Source organism: Lissotriton helveticus, chromosome 9, assembly GCF_964261635.1.
Source record: "Lissotriton helveticus chromosome 9, aLisHel1.1, whole genome shotgun sequence".
In the NCBI taxonomy this organism is placed as follows: domain Eukaryota; kingdom Metazoa; phylum Chordata; class Amphibia; order Caudata; family Salamandridae; genus Lissotriton; species Lissotriton helveticus.
The window spans coordinates 613,535,243-613,547,409 of record NC_136070.1 but is presented as its reverse complement, the minus strand read 5'-3'; the positions used below and the strand labels follow the sequence as shown (position 1 = coordinate 613,547,409).

The window sequence follows — 12,167 nt, the reverse complement described above, 5'->3', positions numbered from 1 at the left end:
CTTTGGAGAAGAATCCCAGGGACACCCGGTCCTCGATTTCAGCATTCTGGTAAGCATAGCATGCTTTCCTCTGGTGGAGACTCACCGAACAAGTCCCCTGAGAAGAGTTCAATATGCTTTGCATCCCCACCAGTTACAGGGGGACACTACATCGGTATTCCCAAACCCAACATTACCAATACCATGGGGACCGCAATTTAGGATACAGGAATACCGCAGAGTTACAAACTGTACCCTGAGACTCCCCTGAAGAATTGGTCATTACTGTGGTGCTGGGAAATACAGGGTTTGATGACCTCTGATAATTCCCCATTTTCCACCCTTCCATACACCAGATTTTACCACCTTTTACCTCGTGAAATATCTGGGTGTAGGAGTGCTGCAGAGATGCTGTATTCCTCGTCCCTTGGATTTTTCCAAAACAGTGTTTCAGGCCGAAACAGGAATCACACTAAACTCATAAAGGAGACCAACGTTCTTACTCATTTAATGAAGAGACTAGGTACAATATTAACATTATATCATGTGAGTGGGGTTGGTAACAACTGTTACATTCAAAGAATGCTTTCTTTTTTAAACTCTACATTGAACATGCAGAAAGAAAAATTAAAGTTTACGATTCAGTAATGCAGGTTTACTTTCAGATGGTGTCAAGCAGTGTGAATGTGATCCCAAATGCTACAATACCATACAATCCAAACATCTAAAGTACCTTTCTGTACGATGGTCCTTAGTCCTTTCTCTTCCATTTGCAATGATGTTCGGTGGGAAACTGTGCTTCTCAAGCAGATCAGAAACTGCTCCTGAAAAAAGACAAGCACATGCTTTAGACGTGAACGGAGGCCTCTCAGTCTGTGTTATCACTTTCCAATTCGCCTGCACAAAAGGTTTTGATCATTAGGACACAGGCTCAGAGTCGGAGGCAAAAAAGTGAAAGCCCTGCTTGAAATAAACTTTTTACATTGAAGGGAATTCGATTTGTGAACATTCGACTCCACAGTTTTTAACTCTGTCTGTGCCACAGCACAGGGAGACACACCCTATACTATAGATGCAGGAAACATTAATGGATGAAACTGGATTATAAAAAATAAAAAATAAACTAGGATATAAGATTGGACACGCTGGAACAGGGGAAACGTGGGCAAGTTCCACTTCATCTCTTATTAGGAGATCAACAGCTTGGCTGGAGTAAATGTTACATTTGTGCGAACAGCATTTACACAGTACACAATTTGCCCCCAGGGTGTAAGGCATGTTGTAACTCGAGCTCATGCCCCAAAAACGCTCAGCACACAATGAAATCTGGGGCTAAACCTCTCACATTAGTTATTTGAAGGGCAGCCATAATACCTAAGCACTCTAGGTATTGTGTGACACTTTAAGCCACACCTAAGGTTGTACTGTACACATAAGCACTTTAAAATGGAGGACCTGTTATGGATGTCAGACATATCATCGATCTACATAGGGGCTATGGGCTGCGAAATATTTGTAGAAAAATTAATATTTACTGGGATGAATATTCAACGTGACAATGTGAAACAAGCACTGGCAATGCCATTAGGTCTGGCATTGTCCACCAGCTTTTTGTCAAATCTTCTTTTGCTATGATTTTTGCAAAGATTTTTTGTTTGGAAAGCTGCTGTGTATTCATCAATCTAATGAAAAAAACATTGACTGAAGGCAAAAATATATATATATTTTTTTTAATATTTTTATTTGCATTTTCAAAACAGCGCGATACATTGTCATGTAGAAACACAAAATATTTTAGGCACAGTAGTTTGTCAACAGAAACCAGCAGAATTACAGCACTAATACAGGAGCATCTCGGTCCAGCAATCAGAACATGGGTTGCCAACAAATATTGTGGTTCGAAAGCACTATTCCGAATCAGAGCTAGAGCTATCAGTATCAGAAGGTGGGTCACAAATGTCTCCCCTATACTTATTCCATGCTCCCCAAATCCTATTCCGTTTCTTGTCCAGCGGAGGCCACTGATAGTGGGCTCCCATCTTATCCATTCTGCCAATGGTTCGAGGACCATGGCAAACAGTAATGGGGACAGTGGGCAACCCTGACGCGTGCCCCTAGACAATGGAAAGTCCGCCGAGATGTGGCCGTTGGCAGCAACATGCGCCATAGGTTTTGCATAGAGTAGACGGCTCCAGGAGCAGAACTTCGGGCCAAAGCCAAAGTGACGTAGCACCGCAAATAAGAAGGCCCAGTGGACCGTGTCAAACGCCATGTGTGCGTCTAGGGATAGTATCACCGCTGGTTCTAATAGATACGTCGCGCGCGCCAGTACACCATGTACTCTCCTTAAATTGAGCGCCGTGTTTCTGCCGGGCATGAAGCCAGACTGGTCTTTATGTATGAGTTTGGGTAAATGGGACGTGGGAACAGTTTCGCAAGTATTTTAGCCTCGGCGTTGATGAGGGAAATCGGGCGGTAGGACGCACATTGGTCAGCTGGTTTCCCAGGTTTTAATATAGCTACAATAGTGGCCGTGCATTGATCCAATGGAAGTTCCCCTGCCTCCAAGCTTTCTGTAAACATGTGCAGCAAATGCGGCGCAAGCGTGTCCGCCTGTTGCTTGTATAAGTCAACTGGTATACCATTTGGTCCCAGTGCCTTACCCGTCTGCAGGGCCTTGATCGCTAATTGCACATCGTCGGTCGTTAGGTCTGCGTCCAAGGCCTGTGCCTCCTCCTCCGTCAATGCGGGCATTTTGAGATCTTTAATGTAGGTGTACGCCTCATCCTCCGAGATCGTGGATGCTGAGGAGTACACCGTTTCATAGTGTTGGGCTAGCATGTGTACTATTGTGCTGGGATCTCTAATAGGGTCTCCTCCCTCCAGGGTCAGTTGTGCTATCCACCTGTCCCGCCTGTCACGTCTGTCCAGCCAAGCCAGTAATTTGCCCGCTTTGTCACCCACCTCGTAAATTTTGTGTCGTGTGGTGGACAGTTGCAGCTTGACTCCCTCTGTCAGGTGTGTTCTGTGGCGTTGTTGTGCTACTTGTAAACTGTGCGCCGTAGTGGGGTTCGGGTCAGTCGCGTGCCGTGTCTCTGCCTCAGCCACTGCCGTTTCTAGAGCTAACAGTTCCGCCCGCCCCTCCCGCTTAAGCGCTGTAATGGAGACTATTGCATGTCCTCTAATCACTGTTTTGTAGGCCTCCCACAGAGTGACAGAGGAGGACACCGAGCCAGTGTTGTCCCGGAAATAGTGTTTAGTCCCCACCTTTAGCTCCCTCTTGATCTTAGGATTGTGGAGGTAAGCAGCGCGGATTGGATAGGTCCGACGCCGTGTGGGCTGGTGGTGTGCATAGGTAATTAGCAAGGGAGAGTGATCTGAAATGCCCCGAGGTCGGATTTCTACCTTGACCACAGTGCCAGGGCCACCCGCCGAGCCAAGCAAATAATCAAGTCTGGTGAGACTATTATGGATGCTTGAGTGGTAGGTAAACTGGCGGTCCAGGGGATTGTATTTCCTCCAGAGGTCCTCCAATCCCATAGCTGTCAGGAAGCCCCCCAACCGTGTTGAACCAGCTGGAGCTAACTTTGGGGGGACTCTATCCACCAAGCTATCAGCCACTAAATTAAAATCTCCCCCGAGAAGCAAATCCCCCTCAGGGAGCCCCATTAGGAAAGCGCTAAGATCTGATAGGGCCGCCGCCTGTAAGGCAGGTGGAATGTAGGCTGAGACAATATTAAAGGGTCTTCCCTCCCACTGTGCATGTATTGCGGCAAACCTACCCGCTGCGTCAGACCTAACAGACTGTATGAGAAGGGGGAATTGTTTCTTTACCAGGACGCCGACTCCCCTGGATCCGGAGGTGAATTCGGAGTGGGCCACCATCTGAAAACCCCATCTGTCCATTGCCTTCGTGGCCGTGCCAGTGAGGTGCGTCTCCTGTAGGAGTACCACTGCCGCCCCCTTCCTTTTAATGCACTTCAAGACCAGACCTCGCTTGATTTTGTCACCAAGGCCTCGGACGTTCCATGAGAGTACAGATAGGGACGGGGTTACTCCAGCCGAGCCGTCCTGTAGAACTGTGCGTGTGTCAACTCCCATCATCAGATTTCGCGCTTTCTGGGCCCCTATGGATCAGTGTGCTAAATAGATAACAATCAGTTTCTGTGATCCAAAACACCATGCCGTTCAATTTAGATCGGTGTATCGCAATAACATAGAACACAACGAACAACAAAAAACATACCCCCCTTCCCCCCCCCTCCCTGCCTCCCTGCCGTGGGGACTCCAAACTGCCCGCCACCCCAACTCAGCAGAGTGCTCATGATCCCTGTCAAAAAACAACGTTGCCTATAAGAGCATAGGGGGTGAAAGTCCAAGGAGGACCAGATAGTCCCCAACAGTTCCAGAGTCCCAGCTCAATCGTGAATGTCTCAGTAGCTAGTAAGGGAGGTGAACCCCAATCGGGAAAGTTCGGGCTCACCGGCCATAGTTCACAGAGGAAAAAGAGAAGTACTTCCCTTGAGGTAGCAGGAGTCATCCCCAGAGTCTGCGGCTGGGTCGGTCTCGTTCTTCTCCTCTTGTCCGGTCATATCAGGCTCGTCGGTTTGTCCTTGTCTTCTGTGCCTACCGTTCTGTCTGCCAGAGCCCTCCGCCGGACGCCACCCCTCGAGCCAGTCGTGCGCCTCCTCCGGAGTATCAAAGAACCAGGTTTTTTTATCAGCCACCACCCTGAGGCGCGCCGGGAAGAGCATGGAATAGGGCAATTAGCGAGATCTCAATGTCTTTTTCACCTCAATGAAACTCCTTCGTCGTGCCGCCACCGCCGTCGTGTAGTCCGGGAAAATTGAAATTTCAGAATTTTGAATCCGTATGGGTGGCGCGACCCTCGCCGTTTGCAGAATGGCGTCGCGATCTCTGAAATTGAATATGCGCTCTATAACAGGTCTCGGTCGCGCCCCGAGGCGTGGGCGCCCCCCCAGGACCCTGTGCGCCCGCTCCACCGTGAAAAAATTTGAGAGGCCTTTTGGTTGCAGCACGTTTCTCACGAGGTCCTCCCCATAAAGGTCCATGGCAGGCCCCCCTTCCGATTCTGGAAGGTCAATTATGCGAATATTATTGCGCCGAGAGCGCCCTTCTTGTTCGTCCATCTTGTCTATCAGGAATTTGTTGTCTTCTTCTAATTGCGTCACGCGTTTTAGCAGTGACGCAGTGTCCGAGGTAAGGGTCGTTGTGACCTGTTCCACCGCAGTGACCCTGGATGACATTTTTTGTAAGTCTGCCCGCAAAAGTGTGACATCTGTCGAGATTGAACCCACCGTGGTTTGTACCTGGTGCAGGGCCGCCATGATGTCTTCCAGCGTTATGGCAGGGAGGCGCCGCCCTCCGCACCCTTAGCGCTGGTCCTCTTTTGCTCCGTCAGTGGGGGAAAGTCCTTGGCATAGGCAAATTTATCGAGCTTGCTCTGCTGGGCCCCACGAGTACCCCTGCCGCTCATTGTGGGGGGATTGAGGAGTGCCGCCTCGGGTCACACTGGATAAAGGTAGTGGGCGCGTAGTTTGTGGGTTCGCACCTCCAGTCGAGTAAGCCAGGTCCGAAACAGAGAACGTCCGGCAATCGCCTCCCAAGGTGTTCCACGTGTCGCCCCCTTCACCGCACACGTCGCCGAGGCGCTGCGAGGGGACATCAGTCGCAGGCTCTAGCAATGTCCGCCCAGGCACCACGGCGCCAGGTCCGCTCCGTCAGGGGGGGCCAAAGTCCAGGAATGCGCCCCAGCAGTCGGCGGGAGAGCAGGAGCGTGTCCGGTATCTGTGAGCCCCAGCGGGGCGCGAAGGGCGCAGGCCCGGGCCGCGGCAGTTCTCGGCGCTAGCGGCGGACCCTCTGGTTCCCCGTCACAGCCGGTCAGGAGTGTGGCGGGAAGGCAACAGTAATCTCGCCTGTCCGTTCGCTGGGGGCGAAGCCGGGCGGGGGTGGTGAGCAGTCGCACCACTCATCAGCCTCCGGTCGCCTCAGCTCCGCTCTGTGATGCCGCTCGCCGGCAATAAGTGGCGCCCCAGCGGCGGTCGTCCCAAATCGAGGCCGGTGCTTATTGCGCGGTTGTAGGCCTCAAACTCGTGCTCGATGCAGCTCCGGGCTCCGATGTCTCAGAGAGCTCGGAGCAGGGTCGATGTGCGCCGGTTCACCTCCGCCACAGGGTTTTTCAGCTTGGGGCTATGCTGGAGCAGGATAACTGGCCGGATAAGTACGGGGAATCGGTCTCACCCTCGGAGCCTCACTAGGTCGCGGCCATCTTGGTTAATCGCCGGCCACGCCCCCGGCAAAAATATTTTTGGTCTAAAAAAAACAACACACATTACCATGTTTCTCGCTGGCATTGAAGGGAACTACTTTCTGCATGGCTGTGCTTCCCTTGTGAAATGGCAGCATGTTGTAACTCATAGTGAAGTCAGCCAGTAGCTGGTGTGATCTTGCACATTGCCCCTTGATTTATGCTTGAGTGGGTTGTAGAAAAATGTGAATGATACAACCACAGACAAATGGATGAATTGTGGCTAAAACCCCCTAAAAGTAACTACGTCATACACATCATTTTTGTAAAAACAAAAGATTTTGGGTAACACAAACCTAAAAATGGCAATCGTTCTACCGAGTGAGGGAGAGAAGTAATGAGGGAGAGAGAAAGAAAGGAGTGGTGGAAAAAGGAAGGAAAGAAGAAAGAATAAGGAAGTGAAGAAAAGGGAGAAAAAAAGAAAGAAGGAAAGAATATAAATATAGAAATGAAAAAGAAAGCAAGAAAGAAAATAAAGGAAAGAAGAAATGGAGGTACAAAGTAAGAAATTAGCAGAGGAAATAAAAAAAGAAGAAAAGAACAAAGAAAGGAAGGAAAGCAAGAAAAAGGGAAGGAATTAAAGGCCAGATAGAAGGCAGGAAAGAATACAAGAAGGAAGGAAAGAAGAAAAGAAAGAAGGAAGAATAAAGGAAAGAAGGAACAGAGGGAAAATAAAGGAAAGAAAGAACAAAAGAAATGAAGGAAAGGAGAGAAGAAAAGAAATAAGTAATGACACAAAGGAAGCAGAGAAGAAAAGGAAGGAAAGAAGGAGACAGAAAGAGAAAGAAAGACTGTACAAGTAAGAAGGAAAGAAAGAAAACAGAAAGGCAGGACAGTAAGCAAGGAAGGAAAAAATGAAAAAAATATCAGAAAGAAGGAAATCATGAAAGAAAGCAAGTAAGAAGGAAAGGAAAAAGGAAGGAAAGAAGACAGGAAATAAATTAAAGAAAAGCAAGAAATGAAGAGAGGAAAGAAAAAAGAAGATATAGGAAAAAGGAAAGCATGCAAGAATTTAGGAAAGAACGAATGAATGAATGAAAGGAAAACAAGCATTGGAAATGCAATAGGTCTCGCATTAGAAAAGTTGGAGTTATTGGTCTTGTAAATGACATATTTTATTTATTTGTTGGTTTTTAAAATTGCTAAATTGATGGCTTTGTCATTTACAATGCCAATAGTTATAACTTTCGCGAATGTGACACCTATAGCATTTGGAATGCAACATGTTTTGTATTTACGTCACTTAGATGGCAGCTCTGGTCGTTAGGCCACATCTCTAGAGAGCAGGAGAGTGCAGCAGGGGAGAGAAGCACAGCAATGCAATAGGTCTCGCATTAGGAAACTTTGAGCTATTGGTATTGTAAAGGACACATTTTTTATTTATGTGCTTGTTTTGAAAATAGCGAAATTAATAGCTTTGTTATTTACAATGCCAATAGTTTTATCTTTCGCAAATGTGACACCTATTGTAACACAATATGTGTTGTGAGGGTGAGTGAGGGTGAGGGTGAGGGGTTGAGGGTGAGTGAGGGTGAGGGGGTGAGTGAGGGTGAGGGTGAGTGAGGGTGAGGGGTTGAGGGTGAGTGAGGGTGAGGGTGAGTGAGGGTGAGGGGTTGAGGGTGAGTGAGGGTGAGGGGTTGAGGGTGAGTGAGGGTGAGGGTGAGGGGTTGAGGGTGAGTGAGGGTGAGGGGTTGAGGGTGAGTGAGGGTGAGGGGTTGAGGGTGAGTGAGGGTGAGTGAGGGTGAGGGGTTGAGGGTGAGTGAGGGTGAGTGAGTGAGGGTGAGTGAGGGGTTGAGGGTGAGGGGTTGAGGGTGAGTGAGGGTGAGGGTGAGGGGTTGAGGGTGAGTGAGGGTGAGGGGTTGAGGGTGAGTGAGGGTGGGTGAGGGTGAGGGGTTGAGGGTGAGTGAGGGTGAGGGTGAGTGAAGGTGAGTGAGGGTGAGGGTGGGTGAGGGTGGGTGAGGGTGAGTGAGGGGTTGAGGGTGAGTGAGGGTGAGGGTGAGTGAGGGTGAGGGGTTGAGGGTGAGTGAGGGCAAGTGAGGGTGAGGGTTAGTGAGGGTGAGGGGTTGAGGGTGAGGGGTTGAGGGTGAGTGAGGGTGAGTGAGGGTGAGGGTGAGGGGTTGAGGGTGAGGGGTTGAGGGTGAGTGAGGGTGAGGGTGAGGGGTTGAGGGTGAGTGAGGGCGAGGGTGAGGGGTTGAGGGTGAGTGAGGGTGAGAGTGAGTGAGGGTGAGGGTGAGTGAGGGTGAGGGGTTGAGGGTGAGTGAGGGTGAGTGAGGGGTTGAGGGTGAGGGGTTGAGGGTGAGTGAGGGTGAGTGAGGGTGAGGGGTTGAGGGCGAGTGAGGGTGAGGGTGGGTGAGGGTGGGTGAGGGGTTGAGGGTGAGTGAGGGTGAGTGAGGGTGAGTGAGGGTGAGGGAGGGTGAGGGGTTGAGGGTGAGTGAGGGTGAGCGGTTGAGGGTGAGTGAGGGTGAGGGGTTGAGGGTGAGTGAGGGTGAGTGAGGGTGAGTGAGGGTGAGGGTGAGGGGTTGAGGGTGAGTGAGGGTGAGTGAGAGTGAGGGTGAGTGAGGGGTTGAGGGTGAGGGGTTGAGGGTGAGGGTGAGGGGTTGAGGGTGAGTGAGGGGTTGAGGGTGAGTGAGGGTGAGGGTGAGTGAGGGTGAGTGAGGGTGAGGGGTTGAGGGTGAGTGAGGGTGAGTGAGGGTGAGGGTGAGTGAGGGTGAGTGAGGGTGAGGGTGAGTGAGGGTGAGTGAGGGTGAGTGAGGGGTTGAGGGTGAGTGAGGGTGAGTGAGGGTGAGTGAGGGTGAGTGAGGGTGAGGGGTTGAGGGTGAGTGAGGGTGAGGGGTTGAGGGTGGGTGAGGGGTTGAGGGTGAGGGGTTGAGGGTGAGGGGTTGAGGGTTAGTGAGGGTGAGTGAGGGTGAGGGGTTGAGGGTGAGTGAGGGTGAGGGGTTGAGGGTGAGTGAGGGTGAGGGGTTGAGGGTGAGTGAGGGTGAGTGAGGGTGAGGGGTTGAGGGTGAGTGAGGGTGAGGGGTTGAGGGTGAGGGTGAGGGGTTGAGGGTGAGTGAGGGTGAGGGTGGGTGAGGGTGAGTGAGGGTGAGGGGTTGAGGGTGAGTGAGTGAGGGTGAGGGGTTGAGGGTGAGTGAGGGTGAGGGTGGGTGAGGGTGATTGAGGGTGAGGGTGAGTGAGGGTGAGTGAGTGAGGGTGAGGGTGAGTGAGGGTGAGTGAGGGTGAGTGAAGGTGAGTGAGGGTGAGGGTGAGTGAGGGTGAGGGGTTGAGGGTGAGTGAGGGTGAGGGGTTGAGGGTGAGTGAGGGTGAGGGGTTGAGGGTGAGTGAGGGTGAGGGTGGGTGAGGGGTTGAGGGTGAGTGAGGGTGAGGGTGAGTGAGGGTGAGGGGTTGAGGGTGAGTGAGGGTGAGTGAGGGTGAGGGGTTGAGGGTGAGTGAGGGTGAGGGGTTGAGGGTGAGTGAGGGTGAGGTTGAGGGTGAGTGAGGGAAAGTGAGGGTGAGGGGGTGAGGGTGAGTGAGGGTGAGGGTGGGTGAGGGTGAGTGAGGGAGGGTGAGTGAGGGTGAGTGAGGGTGAGTGAGGGTGGGGGAGGGTGAGTGAGGGTGAGTGAGGGTGAGGGGTTGAGGGTGAGTGAGGGTGAGGGGTTGAGGGAGGGTGAGGGTGAGGGGTTGAGGGTGAGTGAGGGTGAGTGAGGGTGAGGGTGAGGGGGAGTGAGGGTGAGTGAGGGTGAGGGGTTGAGGGTGAGTGAGGGTGAGTGAGAGTGAGGGTGAGTGAGGGGTTGAGGGTGAGGGGTTGGGGGTGAGTGAGGGTGAGGGGTTGAGGGGGTTGAGGGTGAGTGAGGGTGAGGGTGAGTAAGGGTGAGGGGTTGAGGGTGAGGAGGTGAGGGGTTGAGGGTGAGTGAGGGTGAGGGTGAGTGAGGGTGAGGGTGAGTGAGGGTGAGTGAGGGTGAGTGAGTGAGGGTGAGTGAGGGTGAGGGGTTGAGGGTGAGTGAGGGTGAGGGGTTGAGGGTGAGTGAGGGTGAGTGAGGGTGAGGGTGAGGGTGAGTGAGGGTGAGGGGTTGAGGGTGAAGGGTTGAGGGTGAGTGAGGGTGAGTGAGGGTGAGTGAGGGTGAGGGGTTGAGGGTGAGTGAGGTAACCTGGCATGGTAACCTGAAAAAAATGTGGGTGTGAGCCATGTGAAGGGGTCTGCGGTGAGTGTGAGACCCGAAAAGGCAGAAGTCGGGAAGGAGAGGCTGCGGGTAAGGGTGTGCACGAAAGTGAATGTGCACAAATGGGGCCATGCGGTGGGCGACCAAAGCAGAAGCGGCTGGCAGAATAAGCGGGCCAAGGCCGAGAGTCCACTGGGTGCACGCGTCCTACCCGGAAATGACTGGGGGATAGGTGGGGAATGGCATGGTAACCTGAAAAAAAGGTGGGTGTGAGTCATGTGAAGGGGTCTGCGGTGAGTGTGAGACCCGAAAAGGCAGAAGTGGGGAAGGAGAGGCTGCGGGTAAGGGTATGCACGAAAGTAAAATGTGCACAAATAGGGCCATGCGGTGGGCGAACAAAGCAGAAGCGTCTGGCAGGATGGTGGTGCCGGAATAAGCTGTGCACATGTCAGGCAATGCTTCGAGTAACTTATAGAGATGCGGCTGACAGGATAGTAGGGTTGAGAGCAAAAGCGCCGAAGGGGCGCCTGTGTATATGCTGCTAATAATTAAAAAATGCATGAGAACTGTATTATCGCAAATGATGGAAAAGATATCTCACCGGAAAGAAAAACAAGAAAGGAAACAAGACGGAGGGCATTGCTGTGGGGAGGGGGGGGAGGAGAAATGCACACGGCGGGCAGGGGAGGGGGCGGAGCGGGGAGAGCGGCATGAGGGTGTGAAGCAGCCGGGGCCTTTGAAGTGAAGCTAAGCTTCACTTCAAAGGTGTGGGAGGAGTGCGGCTGAGGGAACAGACGGCGATTTGGTGATGTGCACGCGCATTTTAGGTCAATGCGCTTGCGCATTGACCTAAAAGCCACGGGCACAGCACCAAATCGCCGCAGTTAGGTAAACTTTGTTTAAAGCCCTATAGTCTCGCTTCTCTCAATGCGCATGCGCATTGATAGGTCACGAGACCTAAAAAGAATAGAAAGGAAAGAAGGCAAGAAAGAAAGCACAAACAAAAGAAGGAAAGGGAATGAAAGAAAGAAGGATATAATGGAAAGAGAGGTAGAATGACAAAGGAACAAAAGAAGAAAAAAAGCAATAAGAGGTGGAAAGCAGAAAGAAAGAAAAAATAAAGAAAAATGGTGAACAGGAAGGAAAGAAAAAGGCGAGAAAGAAAGAAAGAAATATAGAAATAAGGAAATAAGTGCTGCCAATACAACACAATACCATCGTGTTTTCTTTTTGGGCAACGGTTGTTGAAGAACCACTGATGAAATTAAGTCCAGAATAAATGTGTTCTGAAGAATTGTCCGCTAATGAATTCCCATCTATAAAATGTACGTTTTTTGGTTGTGTACTGAATGCATAGTAAAAAGAGGCTATCTTGTTGCAGAACAGTTTCCAATGGATGCAATCTGTTTTTCTGTGAAATACCAAAAGACAGATAAACAAAGGAGACTCCAAAAGGAATTTCGAACAGCATTAGCAGGGGACAGGAACTAATAAAGCATGGAATATGGCCCGTTTTCAGGTCAGATTCTAAAAACTAAAGCATAACTAAAGTCTTTATGAAGTAAAAACAAGTAAAACACTGGCACTGAAGGGAACTACCTTGTGTTTGGGTATGCTCCCTGTGACAGAGCAAAATTCAGACACTCAAAGTTGAAATAGCCAATGGCTGAAGTAGGCTATCGACTGCCCTACGCTGCATGCTATAGTGGGCGTATGCAAGATAT

General features: G+C 50.9%; 1 long non-coding RNA gene across 14 annotated transcripts in view; it reads right to left on the bottom strand.

Moving 5' to 3' along the window:
- The window catches only part of LOC144781681 (uncharacterized), a 315,416-nt gene that overhangs the window by 151,707 nt on the left and 151,542 nt on the right, over nucleotides 1–12,167 (bottom strand). For all 14 annotated transcript variants that reach the window (XR_013601047.1, XR_013601036.1, XR_013601043.1 and 11 more), the window contains one exon: nucleotides 713–803. This is a non-coding gene — a long non-coding RNA (uncharacterized LOC144781681). The remainder of the gene's footprint in view (nucleotides 1–712; nucleotides 804–12,167) is intronic.